Genomic DNA, 24,212 nt, shown 5'->3' with positions numbered 1-24,212 from the left:
CACTCTACGGCACCACCTCGGACTCCCCGCGTCCACTCTGCGGCACCGCCTCGGACTCCCCGCGTCCGCTCTGCGGCACCGCCTCGGACTCCCCGCGTCCGCTCTGCGGCACCGCCTCGGACTCCCCGCGTCCGCTCTGCGGCACCGCCTCGGACTCCCCGCGTCCGCTCTGCGGCACCGCCTCGGACTCCCCGCGTCCGCTCTGCGGCACCGCCTCGGACTCCCCCCGTCCGCTCTGCGGCACCGCCTCGGACTCCCCCCGTCTGCTCTATGGCACCGCTGGAATGTGAACGCTGTTGCCCTCGACGTTTTCTCTCTCTGCTCAGTGCCCAGGCTCTTGGGTACACAGGCGGCCCCGGGTTTTATTTGGAAAGGGTGCAGAGAACAGTGAAGTAACCCACGTGCCTAAGCTTTGATTGACATGAAGAAATGTAGAGGCTGCTGAAATCCTGGTCATTTTAGAACAAAGTATCTTATTAACATTTTTCTAAAAGAAAGAAATCATTAAAAAATTGATCCCGGTTGAGGTAGAAGGATCTCGTCCTCATCCTCCTCAGTTCCTTCCAGAATCAGCTTCGAGTTCAGCTGCAGAACGGGTTCTGGTGGTGGCTGGAGCAGCCCAGGAGGGTGCCGTTGGGTCTGAGTTCACACCGGTGCCTGCGTGGTCTCCAGTTACCGTGCTGGCCGTGGAGTCTGGGTTCACACCGGTGCCCGCGTGGTCTCCAGTTACGGTGCTGGCCGTCGGGTCTGAGTTCACACCGGTGCCCGCGTGGTCTCCAGTTACGGTGCTGGCCGTCGGGTCTGAGTTCACACCGGTGCCCGCGTGGTTTCCAGTTACGGTGCTGGCCGTCGGGTCTGAGTTCACGCTGGTGCCCGTGTGGTTTCCAGTTACAGTGCTGGCCGCTTGTACCTTTCGGGAAGTTAGAAGGAGGATCATTTCATCGCCTCCCTGTCCTCCCACACCTTGACCTATGCTGGGCCACCGTGAATTCTTCCTTTTAACTGTTTCTCTCTTCACAGGCAACACTGGCGTTTTGTGGTCCACGTTTGCCTCTTTTGAAAATGGATTCTGTGTTGCTTTATAGAATCACATGGTCTCTTTTATGAATTTCGCTTTTCTTTCATAAAATAATCGTGCTTTTATCTCTTCAATCTCAACTCTGTTCCCTGACACAGGCTCTTCTCAGCTCAAAAATTAAAAGTAATCTTTGATTACACTTAATACTTTCTAAAGTTTTCAAGTTTATCAGCATGTGGGTTACTGAACATTGACTATTTATTTAATGGAAAATTACATTCTAAGTAGAGTATTAAAGTGAAAGTGATCTTTTGATTTTATTAAAATATTCAGGTAAACATATTAAAATGCCTTCGCCAAACTTCATGCTTGTATATCATGAAAACATTAAGCTGCTAAGCTCTCTCTGCTCCCGGGAATGCATTATTAGAGTATGTGTTTGAAGGTGTCATTCCAGTCTTAGTTTCAGGTATTTTTAAAGGGGTTGGCTGGAGAAGTGACATTTAGCATTGAGTGAATGTTTGATAAAGATTTGTCTCTATATAAAAATATTTAAAAACAATCTTTAGCGTTTCCTTTCAGGGTTCACCCATTAAAGAATGGTCTTGTAAAAAAAAAAACATGTTAAGAGTGTTGGCGCCCAGAGGTGCTACCCTGCCCACAGTTTCATCATCTGCTGTCGCCAGGCGACACGTCCAGTGTTTAGCTGCATGTCAGATGTGGCCACAGGGCCACAGGACATCCCTGCGGACGGATGTTCTTATGCAGATTAATTAGGATGGAGACTGCTGCAGAACTGTAAACCCCCCAGGGGCTGACGGAAGCCTGGGAACACCCGAGACACCAGAATCCGCTGCTACAGTGGGTGGAAGGAAACCTCCCTGGAAGATGGGACACGTAATAAGGAGAAAGTACCAAGGCACATGGTGCTTTGAAAACTGAGATGTTTTAATTAAATTAACAATTAAAATAATTTAATTATGTGAATTATTTGAACTCATTTTAGTTCTTTTTAGGAAATTAATACTTTAAGCAAGTTTGTTTTTGTGAATCGTTTGAATTAATTGAGTCAGCACAAATGTTAGCATTGATATCTGACCCCCTTCCAGGGTTGGGGCAGAGGAGATGGGGGCGGAGGAGCCAGGCCTCCAACCCGCTTTCCCCTGGAGCTCAGCCAGAATTCCCCATTGAGGAGCCCTCAGCTCCCTGAGAGCCAGGAGCTCTTGCGGAGAAGCCACTGTCTGCACGCCACCTGCTTCAATGACCCTGCTCTGCCATCCCTGTGCTCCAAGGGCTGGGCCCTGCCGTTGCCTGTGCCAGACGGGTCTCAGGGAGATGCCGGCCAGCAGGTATGCATGGCGAGGCCTGGGCATCACTGCCCGGATTCTGTGGCTGCCAGTTTCATTCTCTCGTTGTTTGTCCCCCTAGCAAGACTTATGAGGTTCCTTGAGGACAAGACCCCCTCCTGCCACCTGGTCTGTTTCCTGAACATTCACTGCACAAGCACGGCCCCGGGATGCAGCCCTTGGGAATCAGGGCATCAGCCACGGTAGAGTGGCTGGCACTGCTCGGCACCATGACGGACGTTGGCTGCTGTGCTTCACTTTGGGGACATGTTTAAGTACAAAACTAATTTTAAAATTTCACCATTATTTCAAGACAGCTGAGAGCATATTAGCACAGAATCCCTGGTCTGAATGAAATCGAAGAGTTCTTATTAATTATTCATGATGCCATGAATATGTTACCTTATTTTTTATAATTGCCAGTCTGTATAATTAACCTTTCGTTTAGTTAAAGTACTTAACATTAAGTACAGCTATAATTACAACTGTTTTTAAAAGTATATGGAAGAATGTTTAAATGTTTAATTAGAACCACTTTTTTTAGCTTCATAAAGAATTTTTTTTACCTGACAACAAGGATCTTTAATTATTTAAACCAAAAGAGCAGAACAGACCAGAAAAGAAAAACAACTAGTCAAGCTGGGAACTGCGATGGTGGCGTCGTTCCGTGAGTCTCGGGTTTTGCTTCTTGGGTTTGTGGTCAGAGTCCTTACCTTTGATTTCCTAACACAGGTTGTTAGAGTTGGAAGTGAGTGTGGAGATGAGTTAGTCCAACTTTATTCTTTCACGGATGAGAAAGCGAATTATCTTCAGCAAGGTGGGTGCAGGTGTGGCCCCCGGGGGACACTGTGGGGAACAGGCCGCCCTCGTGGGGAGCCAAGTTCGTCGTCTCTGGGACAGAGCCCAGGACACTTCCCCGGCTGGCTGGCCTCTTCCTGGAACCCCACACGTTGCAAAGGATGGAGTCCAGATCTATACCGTAAAGAAATGAGGGCGGTTACAGAAAGCACCACAATCTCGGCTGAGTGGCTCTGGGCACCCCAACGTTGGGACACCTCAGCATCATGTATGGCAATCCTCAGGCTGTGCCCAGCAGTGAGGCTGGGCCCGATCAAGGCTGTGGTCTCCACCCTGAGAGCGAGGGCTTCCTTCCCCCAGCGCGGGTTAAAGCAGTGAGGCCGGGCCTGATTGAAGCTGCGGTCTCCACCCTGACAGCTTGAGCTTCCTTCCCCCAGTACGGGTTAAAGCAGTGAGGCTGGGCCTGCTGGAGGCTGTGGTCTCCACTCTGAGAGTGAGGGCTTCCTTCCCCCAGTGTGGGTTAAAGCACCATGTGTCCACCTATGCAGTGGCTGGTCCCAGTGTGCCCTGAGGGGCAGAAACCCTGGGTCCTGCCGCTGGTCTGGGGTATCTACTTCCCATTCCTGCAGTTCCTGGGAGTGTCTGTGTGTCCAGGGGGCTCCGATCCCTGCCTCAGGACCACGGGTGAGGGGTCAAGATCGCCTGCTTTGGAGTTGGCCCGGATCTTGGTTCTTTGTGGCTCTGGAGCAGTTTTGTCCTCAGGAGAGGGATCCTCACAGCCGCCTCTTGGGACCATGAGGAGAATTAATAGGATGACCCCCAGGTAGCTACTCGTAGCCCTGTGCAGGGCCAACCGTGTGTCTCCACCGCCAGTTCCTTCCGTCTGTGCTCCCCCCAACTGTCACATCACCAGCCTTTATTTTCTTTTTCTTAGACCCAGACAGCGAGTGCCCCACTGGCCTCGGCAGCCCCTTCTCTAAGTTGTCCTCAAATCAGTTCCTCACGGACAGCCCTGACCAGCCATTGGCATGACCAAAACCCCACCAAATAGAACCCAACTTTCCTATTAAGCTGTGCAGAGCAGTCCCAGCCTCACTTCCCACAGGCTGACCTCATTCGCCATGGGATCTGTGGTTCTCACCTGGGGCTGGGGGTGCCCCTGGCATCTGGTCGGGAGTGTCAGGGATGCCCTTCCAGGTCCAGGATAGTCCCCCAGCTGGTGGCCGACAGACAGCAGCACACAGCCTGATGTCCCTGTGGCTTCCGGTTCCCCGAGGCCTGCTGTGCTTTGCTGCCTCTTCGTCTTCTCAGACGGGTGCCCTCTCTCCACCTTCGCTGGTTAGCAATGTTCATCCATTAGAGCTCAAAGCACTGCCTGCTGGCAGCACAGCCCCTTCTCCTGGCCCTCCGTCCGCCTGTGCCCCACGGTCTGTGCCGTGTCCCCGCCTTCCCCCTGTGCCCCATGGTCTGTGCCATGTCCCTGCAGGCCCATCAGAGCGAGGCTCCCAGGGACAGAGCGTTTCTTGTTTGTGTCTCTGTCCCACCCTCTCTGGACCTGGCACCATGCCCATTGCCAACAGAGGTCTTGGGTTGTCACCAAAGCAGATAATCTATATGGCTGTAAATGGCTGTAAACATGCTTGATTGGGGTATTTTTTAAATAATTAGATATGTAAACATTTGCATGTGACACAGGTGGATTTTTGGGCCAATGGTCTCGTTCTTCAGGGAATAACCACAGGCCCATCCACAAGGACCATTTCTGGCTGATTTATGGAACACTGTTCTACCTGGTTAATTTTGGAAGTTATCTCAGCCTGAGAGGTAGGTCAGCATGTGACGAAGAGCACTGGTTTGAATCCTAATCTGCTACTTAGAAGCTGCATATTTTCCTGCCACGTTCTGTGCCTCAGTTTCTCGCTTGGTTAGGTAGGAAAGGTATGAGCTACCTCAGAGTGGTGAGTGAGGCCTGCATCGAGTGTCCGCATTAAAGTGCCGAGAACTGGACCCAGAGTGTTGATATTTAAAGACCTTTAAACATTCCGATGCTGCATTTTAGTACCCCGGTAAAACAGCAAAGTCGTTACAGATGCAGACACAGACCCTCGGTGAGGTGGGGGGCTGATGGCGGGAGGTGGGTCACCAACCCTGTAATGAGGGCATGGTCTGTTCGAGGCTGAATGAAGTGCACGTCTTCACGTGTACCACGGTGGTGCCTCCGTGAAGTCCTGTAAGCGTCCACGTGGCTGAGCCGTGCGGTCTGTTTGTGACGTCTGGCAGGAGCAGAGCTTTTGTGCGCAGCCTCGCTCTGGCGTGCACGGCCCTCAACGATCTCAAAAGTCTGAGGCTTAAAGCAGGCTTGGGGTTTCCCTTACACCTCCCAGACATCTAATTTGCCTGGCAGACATGTTATTCTTGGGTGTAAAGGTGAAGGAGTGGGTGACTCTGGTGAAAGTGTACTAATTACTGCACTTCTGGGTCAGTGGCGCTCGGTTGAAGACACTATCTGTCCTGGGTGGACATCTCTGGTGTGGTGAGAACCGGCGGCTGGATGTCGCGAGGTTGCCAAGAAGATGCCCGCTTTTTCCTTTTTCCTCAGTAACAAAACCCTACTTTGTTTAGGGAAGCAGCGAACCCAGCTGAAAATCCAATTCTCTTGTACGGCAGAGCGGCTGGTGACACAGGTCCAGATGCTGGGATGCTGATGGGGGGTTCTGGAGAGGGAGGTGTCGGGAGGGTTTCGCGACCCACAGCAGCCCTGGGCCCTTGTCCGGCCTTCTTGCCCGGGGCATGACGCCTGGAGGGAAAGCAGCTTTGGGGGCCTGAGGGCCGCAAGGCAGAGTCCTGGTGTGTGGGGCAGGCCTGGGCCAGGCTCCTTGGAGGATGTTACAGAGCCACTGCGTGTGCGGGGACCACCCACCTCTGAGCCCCACGCAGATTTTCCTCCATAGCCGAGCGAAATCCTGGTACGGCAAGCGAGGCAGTCAGAGGCACCTTTTGTGGAAGGAGGACAAGCTGGAGGGAAAGAGGTTTTCCTAAAAGGCACAAGGCGCTGATACTGCGTTAGGAGTAATTCCTAGGAGCACGGTTGCTGGTGGGTGGAAAACTGTAGCCAGAGAATAAATGGGAATGGCCCTTCTTGGTATTTAACTGATTCGTTCACGAATGGTCCAAACAGTTGTAGTGAAACAAACATTTTGGACACAGATGTTTTCATCCTGCCTGACGATCGGCGTGACCGTGGGGTGTTCCATCCTTCCTGGGCAACAGTGAGAGGGCCTGACGATCGGCGTGACCGTGGGGTGTTCCATCCTTCCTGGGCAACAGTGAGAGGGCCTGACGATCGGCGTGACCGTGGGGTGTTCCATCCTTCCTGGGCAACAGTGAGAGGGGCTCAGGCCCTTCTGGCCCCATGCAGGCATTTCCCCAGGGTGTGTCCCCCGTCCTGAATAGGCCAGAATGCCTCTGGGTGCAGCTGAGCCTCTTGAAAAGGGAAGAGTCATGTGACATGCTCTCGGTGAACAGGAAAATGAGGGAGGACAAGGAGAGGGGCCTGGAGATGAGGAGGATGGTGACCAACACCAGGGATGGGATGGAGGGTAACCCCGGGGACGGGGGACGGAGGGTAACTCCGGGGACGGGGGACGGAGGTAACACTGAGGATGGGGGATGGAGGGTAACACCACTTCTCCAGGTGCCTTTGGGGGATGCTGCCGCCCCTCCCACCCCAGAGTGAAGTCAACAGGATTCTGTCCCCAGGAGCCCCAGAGCCTGGCAGCTGGGATTGGCCCAGTATGAACCACTGTTCACTGGCTCTGCACCCTGGGACAGGCTCCCTGGTGTTTCCGCCCCAGTTTCCCATCTGGACAGTGAGACCCTGACTGTCTCTGTCACAGGTGCACACGGAGGCCTGGACTCTAGCATGTCATCGGCACTCGTTAGTGTCAGCCCTCATTAACATTTCTTTTGTCGTGGTCCACGGACGAAGTGGATCTTTCTTTGTGTATTCACAGACCTCCTGCTCACTTTACCTTCTGGGAACACTTCGTAAATAGCTTCGTATGTGGGGAGGACTCAAGTGATTAATTGAATATTTCATCAGGTGCAGTTCTCTGTGTCCCAGCTTGCAAAACGCTCTTTTGACACAACATTTGGTGAAATTTCCAGGGACTCCTGTGGTCAGCCTCATGGTTTCACTCTGTCACTTTCTAATGCAGTGTTCTTTAGGAGTCTTTTAAATTAAGCGCCCTCATTTAAAAGTAAGTTTTATAATATGCAGTTTCAGGTTACTTCTTTACCTTCGTGTCTTAGGCAGTGGCTCCCCACCTGTGAGTAGTCAGAAAGGTTCACGCAGTTTTCCAGGGCGGCCTTTGCATTTACTGGAACTATTAAGAGCTCGTTCCTGCTTCGGCCGTGATTGAAGCGCAGTGCCCGTGAGGCCGTGCATGGCTTAGCATCTTCTGCAGGCTAGAGGTCACTTTCTGTCCTTCCCCGAGCCTGCTCTGCTGTGCTGAGTGTTCCCTGTGGGCGACGGTCACACTGTCTGGCACAGGCCACCGAGGCCACAGGGCAGGCTCCACGTAGCGGAGCCTGCAGGAAGGCAGAGCCCGGCCTCCTCGCCGCCTTTCACAGGGAGCAGAAAGCGTAAGCCTGTTATTAGAGCTGTGCTAGCCCAGAAAGCCTGCGAACAGTGTTTAATTTAGGAATCGGCTCCTACCAACTGCCCATTTTTAGGATGTATTTGAGTTTTTGTGATTTTTTTTCTGCACTGAAGCTACTGTGCTGGCTCTGAGTCACTGTCATGGGACTTCACGTTGCCCCGACGGGAAGCGGCGGGGGAGGAGGGCTGCGCAGAGGCTTGCGGCCGTGATAATGAAGGGCTTGTTGCCTCTTGGGACAGTGAGTTCAAGCTGTTTGTAATTGTCAGCGTAAACAGTGACCCGCTGAGGACACGGCTGTAATTCAGGGTGGCATGGTTGATTGTCATCGTTAATATTAGGCACCTGCGTCTAAAATGACGGTGCCCATAGTGCGGCTCCAGGAGGGCTGGGCAGCTCCTGCCCAACACACATGCTCCTGGGCCCTGGCAGCCAAGGTTGCACCGCCAGCCAGGCCTGCAGCTGTGGGTGCAGCGGGGCCTTCAGGGCACCGAGCGCCTCCCTCGTTTGCTCGTGGGGCCCACCCCTCCGTCCCCAGTGCGGCTCCCCCCCGGGTTCTCCCGGCCACATGCACACCTCCGTCTTCACAGCTTCCGTAGTTTTCTCGTGGGTGCCCCAGGTGAGCTCCTGGGGAGGGTTCATGTGTCAGTCAGGTTCTCTCCAAGCGTCCCTGGCTCGTGGCTCAGCAGGTCCCTTTCAGATGAGTCAGCCAGCTGTGTGCCTGCATATTCAGCATACTTGTCAGGGGGCTGCCTCAGGTCAGAGCAAGACCGACGCTCGCCTCCTCCGTGGGACTTTGGAGCCCGCCCTGGAGAGACTCCAGCCACATCCAGAGGGGCTGCCCGGGCCCCCGTGGGCTGGTGGGAGTGACTTCCAAGCCACTCAAGGCCCCACTTTGTGTTCGTACACCCTAGAAAGCCACTTAAAGGCCGTGTTCTGGTGCTGTGTGCCTCTTGAGTGAGGCACAAAAGCCTGGATGTGGAGCTGAGCGGGCGCTGCCTTCCTCAGGCTGTGCTTGTGTTTTGGGGCCCCTGGAGCACTTGTGGCTGTGATTTTTGACGCTGTCTGTGGGCTCCCCTAGACGGTCCCACCTGCAGCGTGAGGGCCCCATCTGCAGCCACCGAGGAGCTGGCAGGTCCGGCTTTGGTCCCACTCAGTCCTTCTCAACTTTGGTGACAGAGGTGACAGCAAAACTTCAGCTGGGAGCCCCAGGCCTTCTCCGCTTGGGACCCTGGGACCGAGATAACACAGATCCCTCCATCCATGTGCTGGGGGCCTTGCCGTGCGGCTCCCTTCTCTGGTCAGGGGCTGCGCCCTTGGGCTGGGCAGTTCCCGAGTCCTCGCACTCAGGGGCTCAGGGCGGGTCCTGGGTGCAGAGAGAAGGAGCAGGGTGGCGGTTCGAGCCCAACTGTGTTGGCTTCATCTTCGACCTCTTGTCTCTAAATATATTTGCAAAGTTTTCTAGATGAAAACTCAGAAGGAATTTTTAATGACTGTGTAATCTGTGAATGCTGTGGAAGCCAAGTCTGTCCGCCTCTTTCATCCACCTCACTTCTCTCTGTTGGGGCTGATTTTGGCAGCATTCATAGGGGCATGGATGCAAGGGGCAGTGGCCAGCCCTCGGCCCTGCGTCCCTCCCCTGCTCCCCTCAGCCCTGCATCCCTCCCCTCTTCCCCTTGGCCCTGCGTCCGTCCCTCCCCTCCTCCCCTCAGCCCTCGGCCCTGCGTCCCTCCCCTCCTCCCTTCAGCCCTGCATCCCTCCCCTCTTCCCCTCGGCCCTGCATCCTTCCTTCCCCTCCTCCCCTCAGCCCTTGGCCCTGCGTCCCTCCCCTCCTCCCCTCAGCCTTGCATCCCTCCCCTCCTCCCCTCAGCCCTGCATCCCTCCCCTCTTCCCCTTGGCCTTGTGTCCATCCCTCCCCTCCTCCCCTCAGCCCTCAGCCCTGCATCCCTCCCCTCCTCCCCTCAGCCCCACAGCATTTCGGTTTCATCCCCTTCTCTGCACCCGTCCTCATGAAAACCTAAGTGCGGCTGGAGGGAGACGCCCGTGCCCATTCCCGTGACCTCCCTCGCCAGCACGGCTGCAGCGTCCCCTTGGCAGGCATCCGTCTGGTGCTGCCTCTGTGCCCCCTCCTGTCAAGTGCGGCTGGAGGGAGATGCCTGCGCCCGTTCCTGTGACCTCCCTGGCCAGCCCGGCTGCAGCGTCCCCTCGGCACACATCCATCTGGTGCTGCCTCCGTGCCCCCTCCTGTCACCTGATGCTCGTGCTCCTGAATCTTCACACGCGTGCTCCGTGCAGCCACCTCACTGGCTCCCTGGGAAGGGTGACAATGTCTCACGCCTGTCAGAATGCTCCTCTCTGTGCACTGAATATTCCAACACAGAATCATTCCTCTGTGATGATTTATGCTTTGCTCTGTAGAATTGGAATAAAGAAAAAGTGAATTTAGACATTACAACCATCAGGCTGAAGCTGGGTAATTGCATTAGGGAATTAAATGAGAGCATTTGAGCTTCTCGAGCTCTAATTCCACATCTTCGTATCCCCATCACCCCATACCCAGTGTCTAACACAGCTCTTGATCTAGTAGTTTCTTGATAAATGCTTATTGAATTGAACTGGACTGAGCTTAACATTCCCACCCGGAGTTAGAAGCCAGTCCCTGAGCAAGTTGCATTTAGAACGTGAAGAACGTGAGTTTGACGTTACTGTGGTAAGGGGTATCCTACACGTCATAATTCCAAGTCAATATCGGGTATTTAGTCAAATGGACTCAAGTATAGAGAGGCATTGGCCCATTGGCGAAAGGGCAAGGCATGGTGCTTTAGGTCCAGGTCCCTGATATCAACTATGAAAATAAAATGTTGTCAACTCCAATTACAGCCCTGTCCTCAGCTGGTCACTGTTTACGCTAACAGTTATAAACAGCTTGAACTCGCTGTCCTGAGAGGCAACATGCCTTCCATTCTCACTGCAATGCAGCTGCTTTGGTGGATGGAACATGCCCCTCTTCCCTCCCTCCCTCCCCCTCCTCCCTCCCTCCCCCTTCTTCTCTCCCCCTCCCTCCCTCCCCCTTCCTCCTTCCCCCTCCCCCTCCCTCCCTTCCCTCTCCCCCTCCCTCCCTTCCCTTCCCTCTCCCCCCTCCTCCCTCCCTCCCCCTCCTCCCTCCCCCTACCATCTCTCCTGGGCGAGGGGTGGAGGAGAAGAGACTTCCGGAATCTTCCGCTTCATCCAGGCAGCTTGGGGGCAGCATCAACAGCTGCGACTTGGCAGCCCCAGCAGGCGCCTCAGGGCAGCCTTTCTAATGGGAATCCTGGAATCATGTCTTTCCTTAATGTGTCCTAAAGGCTGGAGGACACAAAGTGAAACAATGCTCCATGCTCAGTCCTGTGATTTTGTGTATTTATTGGACTGACTTTGAAATTAAACTAAATTAGACACACGGTAGAGCATTTTAAAAAAAGAAAAAACAGGCTGTGGTGTTTGAAAAACAAAACCATTTGGTTTGTTGGTTTGTTCTTAGACCTTCACGGTAGATTCTAGGTCACATGTTTCAGTTTATCAGCAAATGACATCCTCTCCGGAAGCCATGTCAACCTCTTGTTTGATGATGTCAGCCGCAGCAGAAAGCAGCACTCCGTAGGCCCCGTGCTCAGCACCTTGGCGTGAGCTCCTGCCGTCTTTTGTTCATGCTCATCACAGCTCTGTGCAGTGGGCGTCCTCCTGATCCACGTGGGAGGATGGAGGATGGAGGCGGAAGGGTGAGTGATGGCAGGATCACACGAGGGGTCTCCCCCGAGATAGGGAGGGGAGCCGGCCCAGGACCTCAGTGCCCATCGCATCCTTCCTCCTCCTCCTCTTCCTCTCTGTGACTGTTAGACTCAGGCTGCAGGGACAGACGTATGTGCAGAGTGTGTGTGCACCCCTGGGGGGTGTGTGCTCATATTGGCACAGACTTGTGAGCGCATACAGAGCGTGTGTGCACACCTCGGGTGTGTGCTGGTGTTGGCACAGACAGATGTGAGCGCGTACAGAGCGTGTGTGCACACCTGGGGTTGTGTGCTCATATTGGCAGACTCGTGAGCACATACAGAGTGTGTGTGCACCCCGGGGGTGGTGTGTGCTCATATTGGCACAGACTCGTGAGCACATACAGAGCATGTGTGCACACTTCAGGGGTGTGTGCTGGTGTTGGCATGGACAGACGTGAGCGCGTACAGAGCATGTGTGCACCCCTGGGGGTGTGTGCTGGTGTTGGCACAGATAGACGTGAGTGCGTACAGAGCATGTGTGTACCCCTGGGGGGTGTGTGGTCATATTGGCACAGACTCGTGAGCATGTACAGAGCATGTGTGCACACCTTGGGGGTGTGTGTGGGTGTTGGCAGGGACAGATGTGTACAGAGCGTGTGTGCACACCTGGGGGTGTGTGCTCATATTGGCACAGATGAGCGTGTACAGAAGGTGTGTGCACACCTGGGGGTGTGTGCTTATGTTGTTTTGTAAGTGGCGAATACATGGCCCGTTGCGTCGGGCGGCCCTGTGCCTGTGCTGAGTCCGTCAGTGGCCCTTGGGTCAGGGTCTCCGTCTCCGAAAACTGCACTCGAGTGTCTTGAGGTTTCAGATTCTTCCTCTCCAGGTACTTGGGCCTCCTCAGGACCAAACGTCAGAACCAGCCAACTGCAAACTACAAGAACATTCAAATGCATCTTTAGTGGGAAAAACAAAAACAACTGGAATAATCTTCCCACATGACCCCGTGGTTAAGCCGTTAGATACTCCAGCCGACAGATTTAGTTACTATAAAATTCACACCAATTAAAATGGTTTTGAGAGTTGCAGAGCTTTACCACTAAACATTGAAATAATTGAAGCGTTCTGCTCCACTTGCTTACAAACCAGGGTTGGGGATAACTTTCAGTGCAAAGTAGCAACCTTCTAAATCTAGCTTAGATGCGAGGCTCCCACTGACACAGGAAGAGACAGTGGCCCTTGTTTATTCTCCCGTGTTCAGATACTTTGTCATTTTTTTGTATCCTGATCATCACTTCTGCTTTTCCAATTCGAACTAAAGGTAGTTTAGTTCTGCTTTGGAGAAGCTGTGGTTAGTGGTTTCTTTTCATGGTTTGCTTAATTTCTTGTCTGGTGCTTAAATTTACCCAAATGGACTTTTCTTTAGTATGACGGTGCCATAGCCCAGGGCTTCTCCCTCCGTATCTGCCCCTCAGGAGGCCCCCCTAGGAATGGGCGCTGGAGATCCAGCCCCTCTCCGTGTGCCGTTTTCTTTGAGTCCAATGTAGGTTTGGCTCAGAGAAGAAAACAGGCCTGTGGTTTAGGTGCCTCTGACTGCTTGCTTGTGAAACGTTTAATGATAAGGCGCCTTCCAAACTAATTTTACACATTGATAGTTGTAGCTTGAAGTATCACTGCATTTGTAAGAACAAGAAACACTCCCATAAAGTAGGCAGAAAAAAGCCATAAAAATTTAATAAAGCACAAATAAAATGGCCTTGTAAGACTATACAAGGGGAAATGCTCTCCGTCCAGCCAGATCGGCTGTGGCGTCCTCCGTAAATACATTCAGCCACATGTGACCCTGATCGCAATCACTGCTGTGAATTGTGATCCAGAATGTTCTTGGGGGCCGACACCTGGGCTGTGCCAGCAGCTGCATCTGATTGGGTGTCTTGCCGGTGATGTGCTTAGTGTAGCCAGCTGGGCTGAAGGGGTGGCCACCCCGTGCACTTGCCACGTGCAGCTGTTATTCTAGTGATGGAGCCGTGAGTGGCATAGCTTGTCCACCTGGTCTACTTAAAGTACAGGGAACCCATCCACGGGCGGGTGCCTCCCAACACGGGAGCTGCCATTTTTATCCAGGACTCTCTGGCGCTGCAGAGCCCAGCCTGCCGGTCCCTGGGCCCACGGGGAGGCACCAGAGGGCTCTGCTGGGCCATGGAGGTCCCCGAGCAGGTGGTCACTCATTGCTTGTGGAGTGGTCCATGGCCCATGAGTTTATTCCTGGGGTCTGTGTGGGTGAGGGTAACCAGGTTCACAGCTGGGCACTTACCCCTTGCACAGGTGACGCTAGTTAAAGTGGAATCTATATTAGCTCGCACGGGAGTGCGTGAGGAGCTGGGAGGGTGGGTAGGCTTGGTCCTGGCATAAAGCCTGGGCTCCCGACATTCTGCGTCTTCCTGTTGAGGAGCCGCCAGGGCTGCCGTGGGCCCTGTAGACGGTGGGTGCCATATGGACCAGGGGATGCGGAAGTCTCTAGAGGCTGAGGGAGGCAAGGAGACGGTCGCTTCCCCGGAGCCAGCCCTGCTGACATCTCGACGTTAGCTGGTGGGACCTGTTTTGGACTCCAGTTTCCAGAAATGTGAGAAAATAAGTTCGTGTTGTTTGGGGCCCTAAGTTTGGGGTGATTTAATAGAGAAGTAGTAAAACTAGCCCATGAAGGTGCATGTATTGAAATGTGACTTGTCCAGGTGTTCACAGTGGCGTTAGGGGGACGGCATCAGTGTTCTGGGAACTGCAGTTTTACTGAAGGAAGGGGGCTCACCGTGCCTTTCCTCACATAACTGAAGGTATGTCCGCCTGCCACACAGCTCAGGAGACAGCGACTAGAATTCTGATTTTATTTCTTCTTATGGGAAGCAGGCCACAGTCAGAACACAGTGAGGGCTGAAATGAGCTTCCTGCAGCCTCAGCTGGAAAGAAGAATTGGAAGTATTTTTGATGTTTTTCTACACAGACCTGTCCTTTCAGGTTTTGTTAAGTTCTGGAAAAAGGGAGAAGCCAGGCATACCTTGGCGAGGGACAGTGTTTCTGGCGATGGTGCGGCTTCAGCCTGAACGTGGCCGTGTGGCTGAGCAGTGCGGGACGGCTCTGGTCTGCACGTGCCTGTGTGGACCGAGGTCACGGGGTATTGTCCTAAGCACTTACCCTGATCTGGCAGAGGCTCTGTTCCCAAATAATTATTCCACGGTTTCAGAGGCTGTAGCTGAGTGATAGTCTTTTAACTTTGTTGCATGAAAGCAAACACAGTCTGTCATGAGGGTCTAAAAATCATTATTTAGTAGTCATGACTGTAAATTCATACATGGAGCTTTGGGATGGAGTGAAAGCCACCGTCACCTGGTGTGGACGCTGTGTGGTATTTTTAGCATGGTGGGCGCCTGCTCGTGCCTTGAGCTCTGTCTGCAGTGCGAGCGACAGCTGTGCATTTGAGAAATGTGGGCAGGTCAGCTTGCTCCTCCAGGGGCCTGCAGGCGTCTGGCTGAGGGGCCTGGGACGAGGCCATGTCAGTGGGAAGGAGCTTGGTTGTGTTTTAGCAGATATGTCTGCCTCTCCAGGCCTTCAAGCCAGCCAGAACCCAGTTTTCCTTTGGTCATCTAATGCCAGAAAAAAACCTGTTTCTTAGAGATTCTCGTAATATATATTAATGAACCATTTGACCATACATAATATCAGAAAAATGTATGAGGCTTTACAACTTGGCAGATGTGTAACTCACGTGATTGAATCAAACTGTTGAAGATACTTGTTTCACTTGAGGGTTTTTAGCATTTTATGTGCAGACCAAATGCCAATAGCATTTTGAAAGAGTATTTTGGAATTTTAAACACACAATCACAGAGTGGGACAGTACTGGGTCCTGGGATGCTGGTGAGGTGGACGTGACCTCAAGCTCTTGGAGCTCACAAGCAAGCAGGATTCCTAAATTGTCACACCTGCAGCGTGGGGAAGTCAAAGTGGATTTCTGTAAACGAGGTATTAGTGCAATAAGGAACAGATGAGTGCCCTTGGAGGGTAGTTTTTGAGCCTCCCAGACACCTGGGGCGGGGGGGCGGTTACCCACCAGAGCCTGGATGGTGGAGCTGGGTTTGCTGGTTGCCTGCGTGGCAGGTCATTACGTGCAACAAGGAACAGGTGAGCGCCCTTGAGGGTGGTTTCTCAGCCTCCTTCGGAACCGCAAGTGGAAGACGCCCCAAGCAGGGGTGGGGGTGGGGGTGTGTGTGGGGGGGTGGTGGTATCCACAGGAGCCTGGATAGTGGGGCTGGGTTTGCTGGTGGCCGCTGCATGGCAGGTCACTGCGTGGAGCAATGGGAGGTGGGTGGAGTGGGAATAGAGGACACGCCCTCCACAGCTACTGTTGGGAGTTGGCCCTGGTGGCAGAGGGGGCATAGAAGGATTCCCGTCAGGGGCAACACAGCTAGGGTCCCACGTGTGCTGGATGCCGTGATATGGCCATGTGTGGTCTCAGTCTCCACAGCCGCCCTGGGAAGTGGGTTCAGTTACCACTCTCATCTCACATTTGAGAAATCTCAGGGGCTCACATCACAGCTGAGTGGGGTGGAACTAGTGTCTCAGCCAGGACGTTGGCCCCAGAGCCCAGCTCTTACCCCACTGCTATTTGCAGTCCCCCAAGTTTGTAGAGAGGCATGTGCGGTAGTGGGGGGCGGAGGTCGTGTATTTCAGGGGGCGGCTGAGAAACCAACACAGTAGGGGCGGGAGGCACAGAGGCAGTGCATGGGAGGTCTGCATGGGGTCTGGGTGTGGGGGCACCTCTGGGCCTGTGAACCCCGTTGTGTGCTCCTGGCTTGCCCAACCTTGGCCCTTAGCCATGTGCTGTGCATTTTATGTGAAATCTCAGTCCCTCCCTGGCTTTGTCTTTCCTTAAATCATGGAGTCTCAGTGGGGATGGGGGGTGGTTGGTGGTCCATGGAATTTGCCCTCCACCTCCCCATCCTTGTCCTGTCTGGCCTGTTACCTGAATCTGTCTTTTCAGAGTCTGCAAATGAGTAGAGGCCACGGCGGCCTCTCGCTGATGGGCGTGGCTCTCAAATATTTTTATTCATCAGAATCGTGTTAAATGCTGATTCCTAGGCACCCCATTAGACTCTCTGCTTGCCTGGCCTGGGTACTTTGAGGAAGGTACAGAGGGTTGCTGGGCTGTTCCAGGAGGGAATTTGCATTTGTAGAATGTCCACTGTGGTCCTTCCCACACTGCTCTCCACGCACACGTGGCATTAAACCTGGCAGACCTCTGGGTGCTGTGCTGGTGAGGAAGCCCTGGCTGGGCGAGGGGCTGTTGGGGCTCAGACTTGATTCCTGGTCTGGGGGCTGCCTGCTTATTCTGTTCAGTGGGCCTGCTGATGGGATGCCCTGGGAAGTCCCGCTGTGCAGAGACAGGCTTGGGAAATGCAGACCATGGATTTAAAAATTCCTAAAATAAGAAAATCTTTTATGAACAAAGCAAATTAATTTGCGTCTGACTGAAGACAATCCTTGCTTGAATAATTGGTTTGTTTACAAAATGGGTCCCATGGACAGTAAACACAGATTAAAGTTTTCATTCATGCTTGTCTGTAATGTAAATAGGAGCTATTACCGCCACCTAAATTAGCTTTAAATTTTGTATCGGATTGCGGTCCAGATTACAAACGGCTGCTTGATAATCTAATTGATAAAATGGAGGAATTTAGTACTTGGAACCCAGAGTGAAGAGAACAGAATTGCTTTCGTTTCTCAAGTGTGTGTGACTGAGGGATGACCTGGGTGAAGAGAAGTGCCTGGAGTCATTACACTCAAGGAGGAGATCTGCCCCAGCCTTTCTCAGCGTCTTCAGGATAAAACAAAGAAAAGGGTGATAAATGTGGAAAAATGCAGCACTGAGTTTGTCTATGGTCTGAGCTTCTCATGTGGTCATTAATGTGAGCGGGCTGTATCTGTGGAGCCTCCCTACAGGCACAAAGGAATCAGGCTAGAGTAAGACGGCCGGCAACCTCTGGCATCTGGGCTGCGTGTCGTTTCCTAAAGCCCTTTTGGGTGAAATGACACAGGCGCAATGTCTGTTCGGAGGAGTGTAATCTCATGCATGAGACGCAGATTTTAAACACTAAAGTCAAGAAGCTTGGTGGGAGTGGCTGTCTTCCAAGTGGGTTTCTGTGTTGCCATGGATGAGGCATGAATGTGTCATCTGTCAGTGAAATGCGCTGGTGAAGAGGCTAAGCAAACCCTGTGTGGGGTGTGTGTGTGTGTGTGTGTGTGTGTGTGTGTGTATGTGTGTATGAACCTACATCTCTTCTGGCATCCGAAGTAAATAGACGTTTTGTAAAACTGGTGAATTTGATGACTCTGACCCTAACCCTGAGAGTTGGTGTGGTGCAGTGTCTTGAGCCCTCTTCTGCATTGAGGGTGAGTGATTGTAAATGACTGATTCCTCAGTGGCGAAAGTTCAAATTTAGCGTCCCTGAGGAAGCCAGACCTCATAGTCACCTGTGTCTCCATTGTAAACACCGTGGCCCCTATGCGGGTGGCTGCGAGTTTCCAGGCCCTCCTTGCAGAAGCAGCCATGCAGTGCTTGGTGATTTGATAACATCAGCCACCTTCTGTCTTATCACGGTACCAATGATTTTCCTACAGGGAAACAGATCTGGTTTCTTCCCCGATCGTTGGGAGAAGCAGCCCACCTAGGGACCGCACCGTCCTCTGCACTTTCACAGTGAGGCCTGTGTCTGTCTCTCCGAGAAGTGTCACGTGTGTCGTGGGAATCACGGGAATTGCTTCCTTAATTCTCCTTTCTTAATGAGGGCTTGGGACAGAGCTGCCTGTTTCACATGGGACGAGCAGCTGGTGGTCTCTGGCTGGTGTGGGACCAGCGCTTGGGCTGTGTCATCACATCCGGTGGCCTGTCCAGGTGGGTGTCATTGTCTCTTGCCTCTTGGCTGAGGCAGCTGTGATGCCATGGGGGTCACGCTTGTGTCAGGGCCAACCCAGTTCTTCCCATGCACACCCCTCCTGCTGGAGTGCTTTTCCTTATGATGACGTGTTGAATCAGCGTGGAGAATGCAGAGAGGCTCTGGGCCTTTCCTTCCCATACCTACTCCCTGGAGCCGCGATGCCCGGCAAGGGAGCCCATAGCCAGAGGCTCCTTTAAATTTCATTAGAATAAAGATTTGATTACACAGCTAAACACACTTGAAAGGAACTTTATAGATCACATTCAAGACTCAGCCCTTCAGGCCCAGTGGCCATGTTTCGGGGCTCAGCAGCTGTAGGTGGCTGTTTTTCTGTGTCGGCCAAGCAGATTGGGACGTTTCCAGTTCAGCAGGCAGTTCTCTTGCACGGCTGTGCCTGTGGTGAGGGCACCTTGGCTGGAGAGCCTCGTGGGGATCCCTTAGGCCTCTGGCTGCAGCCAGGCTGCACGGTTCCTGTGCCCCGGGTCCTCTGCAGGCCGAGACGGATCCCACCACAGAGCCGGCACTGCTAGACTTGGGTACTGTGTGCAGACAGAGAGGTGCATGTCCAGGCCTGGCGGGGGCTGGGGTGACTCTGGCCTCCTTGGCCAGGCTCCCATCTCCGAGTCTCGAGGGGAAATGCACCCATCATCCACACTGTACACTGGAGGAAAACTGCAGGCTTCTCTCTGTGGATGGTGAATTGAGATCACCAAGTGTGACTCGGCTTGGGCTCCTAGCCAGCGTGGAACCCAGTGATACCTTTAGGTGGAACCTGACATGCCTCCATGTGTGCATGGCAAAGAGAATGCAGTGTTGTCAGCTTGAATCCAGATGTGTGCCTGTTTTGAGGTGGAAGGTTCTGGGAGCGTTGGCTGTTGGTGACTGTCCTGCCATGGAGGACGTTGAATGCAGGCACTGGTTTAGGATAATGCCTGGTTTCCTGGTCCTGTATGTGGGTATCCCTGAATATCCCGGGCTGGAGGAAGGCAGGGCAGATGGGAGGGTGACAAGAGGTCAGGTGTTTCCAGCTGTGGGGAGTGATGCCATCAGATGGCCGAGATCAGGAGGGTGGCCGGGGAACCAAAGCAGGGGTGCGTGGAAACGCCATGTTTCCCGGGGCACAGGGAAGACCCGTTGAGATCAGGAGGGTGGCTGGGGGACCAAAGCAGGGGTGCGAAATGCCATGTTTCCCAGGGTGTGGGGAGGATCTGTTGAACTCCATTCCTGGGCAACAGTTCTTCCATTCTCAGGAATCTGTGCCATTGTAATTCAGTAGCAAATTCTGCAATTGCTCTAATTACCTGCTGTTAAGTCCCCATCCCAATTACTGTGAATTAGAAACAGTGACAATTATTGAGAGGTAGGGAATCGCATATATCCAGGGTGGAGACGAATGCAGTTGTTTGCCTGGTCAAGCCTTGCCAAGAAAAACCAGTGGAACCAGTTTTAGGTGCCTTGAGTTCCCTCCAAATCAGATTCCTTAGTGGGCTTGTGTCCACAGCTGCTGCAGTTCCTCCCGGGCCTGGCAGGCACATTCCAGACATTCACATCTCAGCTCAGATGCAGGCGTGCACATTATTTATAGAAAATCGCACTGCACTGTGATCGGCTCTAGCTGACGTTTTCTAGGTGGGAGGCGGAGGCCAAGGACCTGTAAGGGACTGTCTGAGCGTCCTCTCATTGGCTTGGAGCAGGTGCACATCTGTTCTTCAAAAGTTCTAATGGGATGAAATTAGAAATCTGAATTCTAAAAATTCACATGTTATGAACTCTGGTAGTTTCCCCTGAAATGAGTGACTGTTTTTTGCGGACGAGGCAGTCAGCCTGTGGCTCTCCTTAGAACGGTCCTAGACCTTGGGCCGTGCTGTCCTGTGACCTCTTCCTGGGTATGGGATGCTCTGCTTGAAGCAAAACCGCAGGAAAGAACGTGGTCAGCGTTCATCACTGCTGCAGCCAGCTCAATGTGCACGCCCACTGGGAGGGGGGCCGGATCACTTAAAATTTTAAATGCATTTAACAGTAAACCAGCAAGTCAGCCAGTGCTTTCCGTAACCAAGCTGCTTGGCTCATGGGAACCTGACACTTCTTGACTTTTCGGAAGAGAATACTTGCTTCTGTGGAGCGTCAATATTTGTCTAATTTCTTGAGACTCTGTTCAAAGCAATGAACATGGGTGTAAATTAGGACCTTTTTGTGTAAATTGGGCCACAGAGCTCTCTAGACACAGTCGGCGGAGTAAACGGCTGTGAAAGATGCCACCTGATGTGAGCTGTGGCCGGGCTCTTTGGAAGCTGGGATCCCATCTCCAGCCTTTCAAAGGACGTAGAGGAATATAAGATGCAGATGGGAGGGTTCATATTTTGGGCATCTCTGTTCTTTTGAAATCAAAGTGCAAAGAAAAATTTTGCCTTGAGGTCTTACCCCACACTTGTTTTTCTCCTCAGGTTTTAAAACTTCCTTAACTGTGCTTTTTCTCCTTCCATCCTTGGGGAACTTCTTTCCATCTTCATATCTTCTTAAAAGATACAGTTAAATTCAACATTGAAATGTAAACACATGCTTTCATATTATTTTTCTTTTAGCTGATATATTTGACATTGGTGAAGAATTAAGTGGGTGTATTGGTTTATTTTTTTTTTTTTTGATACGGAGTCTTGCAGTGTTGCCCAGGCTGGAGTGCAGTGGTGAGATCTTGGCTCACTGCAACCTCGCCTCCTGGGTTCACGCCATTCTCCTGCCTCAGCCTCCTGAGTAGCTGGGATTATAAGTGCCCGCCACCATGGCTGGCTCATTTTTGTATTAGTAGAGACGAGGTTTCAACATGTTGAAGCTTAAGATGTTTAATTGTTCAGAGGAAGGGAAGTGCAAGGAATGCTCAGCTTTGCTGCTGCTAAAGAGGCCCCTCGTGGGAGGCTGTTTCAGAGGTGGGGTTTCTCTGAGAAAGGTGGTAAGAGACAAATAGGATGCCCCATCTGGTTTGCCAGAGATGGGGAAAGTTACTTTCCCAAAAACAGTCTGTGTTCTGGCAAAGGCTTCGGAAAACCAGCTAGAGTGCGGGACCTTGATGGCCGCTGGGTAGAAGGAAAACATTGCTGGTCCTGCGGCCTGTGCTATTCTTCCCCTGCTATAAAGAACTACCTGAGGCTGGGTAATAAGGAAAAAAGGTTTAATCGGCATACTGTTCTGTGGGCTGTACAGGCTTCTACATCTGGGGAAACTTACAATCAGGGTGGAAGGTGAAGGGGAGGCAGTCACATCTTTACATGGCCGGAAAGAGAGTGTGAAGGGGAAGGTGCCATGCACTTTCAAACAACCAGATCTCATGAGAACTATCATGAGACAGCACTTGGGGGATTGTGCTAAACCATTAGAAACCTCCCTCATGAGTCAATCACCTCCCACCAGGGCCCACCTCCAACACGGGGAGGTGGGGGGTTAGAAACCACCCCCATGAGTCAATCACCTCCCACCAGGGCCCACCTCCAACACTGGGGGGTTAGAAAGCACCCCCATGAGTCACCTCCCACCAAGTCCCACCTCCAACACTGGGGGTTAGAAACCACCCCCATGAGTCAATCACCTCCCACCAGGGCCTACCTCCAACACTAGGGGTTAGAAACTACCCCCGTGAGTCAGTCACCTCCCACCAGGGCCCACCTCCAACACGGGGGAGGTCGGGGGTTAGAAACCACCCCCATGAGTCAATCACCTCCCACCAGGGCCCACCTCCAACACTGGGGGGTTAGAAACCACCCCCATGAGTCAGTCACCTCCCACCAGGGCCCACCTCCAACACTGGGGGTTACAGTTCAGCATGAGATTTGGGTGGGGACACACAGCCACACCATGTCTGGCTCCCCGTTCTTCTTACCTGCACTTGCTTCGCAAACGATTCTGTCATTGGTTTATTTTTGCTTTTGTTGATACATAATATATGTACATATTTTCAGGGTGCATGTGATACCTTGATACGTCCCTATATTGATCAAATCTGGGTAATTGGGATGTCTTTCACTTTAAACATTTTCTTTTCCTTGTGCTAGTAACATTCAAGTTATTCTCTCCTAGCTGTTTTGAAATACACAGTAGGTGACCCACTGACATCCCCCTGCTGATTTATCAATAGTAGGTCTTGTGCTCCTGTCAGGCTGTGTGTGTGTGCCCCTTACCAGCCTCTCCCCATGCTGCTTGAGTGGGCCCTGCTGGGCCCTGCTGACCACCTACTTTTGGCCTCCATGACATCTGCTGTCAGCTCCTGCTCATGAGTGAGAACATGCACCATTTCTTTCTGTGCTTGGCTCGTTTGCTTAATGTAATATCCTCCAGCTCCATGCTGTTGTGGATGACAGGGCTCTCCTCTGTGTGGTGGAGTACTGCTCCTGTGTATGCTCAGGCCACATTCCCTTCATCCTCAGTTGACCGGCACTCAGGTGATTCTGGATCTTGGCTGCTGTGGACGGTGCTGCATTGAAGCTGGGAGCAGTCACTGGCTTTATATTTGGGGGATGTGAGCCACTTTGATGTTCTCAATCAGCCTGTCCCCAAAGCCCTCGGTGGAATGCCGCATTCCTTTGTGCCCCTGGCTTCCACTAGGAAGAACCGCTGGGAAGGGGCTTTGAGTGAACGCTTGGGTTTCTGTCTTAAATTGGTACCCGGCTGCACTGACCAAGCAGGGGTCCCAGTGACCCTGGACATTGCCTCACATAAGATCCAAAGATGCAGTTAGGTTCTTTTTAACTTCTTAAAAAATGCTTTTGACCTGGTTAAGCTATAGCATTATCAGTTAGTGTTTTTGATATTGGAAAGTTGATATATTTTATTTTCTAAGAAGGAAAGAAACACAAGTTATCCTGTTAAATACTCTAACCACAGACTAAATCACATCAAGGAAAGAGGAACTATTTTGGGGGGAAATTACCCCTCCATGTCAAAGATAAAGGAGATGACTTATATTGTTTTTTAATTGAGTTAATTATGAAATCTTAAGTGGGTTTGAGAAGATGAGCTGTGGATGCTGAAAGACAGGAGAGACTGATGCTGATTGAATGTTAAAGTCAGCCCTGATAGAATGTGGCTAGTATTTCAAGCTTGCTCCAGTATTGTTTGATAGATTGTAAGTGAATGTAAAGATCTATTTGATGCTTTTATTTTACAAAATATTATTGAGAAAAAGTTTCTGACAGCCAGGGAACAGCCTTCAACCAATTTCTTCCTAATTTCCATCACCAGAAAAAACTTGTCCTGTTAATTCCAGAATTTACTTTTGGAAAGTTCCTGTAAGGAGAGCAGAGGTATTGGTGGTTGAATGGTGACTTGAATTTAGGTGAAGATCATTAAATATTTTGTAGTCATGTTTGTCTTGGTGGTTTTAGCAATTTCATATTAAATTTAGAACTGCGAGTCATAAAAACCAAACGTGGTCTTACCTTTTGCTTTTGTGATACTCCTTTTGTTTATGTGACTATACTGGTAAAGAATGATGACAAAATCATGCTTATAGGGTTTTCTTCTGTGTAGATATTAGGATTTTTAGGGGAACAAATTCTTCTAATAGCCATTGTGCTATGTGTTGGGGTCCTTTGTATATTAGTCAAATCACTGTAATGAGAACCACTTGCAAGTATATTTCTATACAAGATCTTTTATATGCTGAC

At 51.9% G+C, this 24,212-nt stretch overlaps 1 protein-coding gene and 1 pseudogene across 4 annotated transcripts in view; both read left to right on the top strand.

Annotated features, from left to right (window-relative positions):
* DIP2C (disco interacting protein 2 homolog C) overlaps window positions 1-24,212 on the top strand; it is a 432,829-nt gene that overhangs the window by 57,651 nt on the left and 350,966 nt on the right. The gene's annotated exons all lie outside the window — the stretch shown is intronic.
* LOC134731078 (uncharacterized) lies at window positions 8,177-8,777 on the top strand (annotated as a pseudogene).

Source organism: Pan paniscus, chromosome 8 (assembly GCF_029289425.2).
Source record: "Pan paniscus chromosome 8, NHGRI_mPanPan1-v2.0_pri, whole genome shotgun sequence".
Taxonomy (NCBI): domain Eukaryota; kingdom Metazoa; phylum Chordata; class Mammalia; order Primates; family Hominidae; genus Pan; species Pan paniscus.
The sequence above is the reverse complement of the archived record's forward strand: the minus strand, read 5'-3'. Positions and strand labels throughout refer to the sequence as shown.